Here is a 1,241-nt window from a genome sequence, read left to right as displayed (position 1 = left end):
CCCCTAGCAATAAAAAAATATAAATATTAATTTTTTTAATGAAAAACATAAAAGCTGTAGCATTTGAACTATGTGACTAATTATTGTGAATTCTGTGTGAGCCAATTCTGCAAGGCATTATGAGTGAAAAAATAGACATGTTAATTTCTTTTTCCTGGTAGTCACTTCCATCACATGGAACCAGAGAATGACACAAGAATTTCAGAATTTCTTCTTCTGGGACTTTCACAGGATCCCAAATTACAACCCCTAATATTTGGGCTTTTCCTCTCCATGTACCTGCTCACTGTGTGTGGAAACCTGCTCATCATCCTGGCCACCATCTCAGACTCCCTCTTGCACACCCCCATGCACTTCTTCCTCTCCAACCTGTCCTTTGCTGACATCTGTTTCACCTCAATGACCACCCCAAAGATGCTGGTGAACATCCAGACACAGAGCAAGTTCACCACCTATGTAGGCTGCATCACCCAGTTGTTCTTTTTCATGCACTTTGCATCATTAGATGACTTTCTACTGACTGTGATGGCCTGTGACTGGTATGTGGCCATCTGTCAACCCTTGCACTACACAGTCATCATGAACCCTTGGCTCTGTGTGTTTCTGGCTCTGTTGTTCTGCATCATGAGTATCCTGACTTCATTGTTACATATCTTAATGGCATTGAGACTGTCCTTCTGTACACATGTGGAAATCCCCCACTTTTTTTGTGAACTTAATCAGGTTATCCATCTTGCCTGCTCTGACACCTTTCTGAATAACATGGCAATCTATTTTGCATCTGTGCTGCTGGCTGGTACTCCCCTCATTGGGATCCTTTACTCTTACTGTAAGATAGTGTCCTCTATTTGTACAATCGCATCTGCTCAGGGGAAGTATAAAGCATTTTCCACCTGAGCCTCTCACCTCTCAGTTGTCTCTTTATTATATTTTACAATGATAAGTGTGTACCTTAGTTCTGTTATTACCCACAGCTCACACTCAAGTGCAACAGCCTCAGTGATGTACACTGTGGTTGGAAAAAATCATTTTTCAAGTTGCTATAATAGACAGTGATTGAATGTACAAAAAAAAAAAAAAAGACAGGACCAGCAGTTAGCGTAATGGCTATGTTGCTGGACTCCCATATAGTCAACCGTGGTTTACATCCCAGACCCGGTGGCTTAAAACTCATGTTGGGCACGTGTGCATACATGTCCAAGATCCCAAGAGGAGAATGGAGGAGAAGGGATTGTGGCGTG

The 1,241-nt window shown here is 42.1% G+C and overlaps 1 pseudogene; it reads left to right on the top strand.

Annotated features, from left to right (window-relative positions):
- Nucleotides 1-348: 348 nt before the first annotated feature.
- The window catches only part of LOC102485704 (protein phosphatase 1 regulatory subunit 14B pseudogene), a 14,038-nt pseudogene continuing 13,145 nt past the window's right edge, over nucleotides 349-1,241 (top strand).

The sequence above is a fragment of the Tupaia chinensis genome, unplaced genomic scaffold (genome assembly GCF_000334495.1).
Source record: "Tupaia chinensis unplaced genomic scaffold, TupChi_1.0 Scaffold141648_1, whole genome shotgun sequence".
NCBI lineage: Eukaryota > Metazoa > Chordata > Mammalia > Scandentia > Tupaiidae > Tupaia > Tupaia belangeri.
This window is presented reverse-complemented; position numbering and strand designations above follow the sequence as displayed.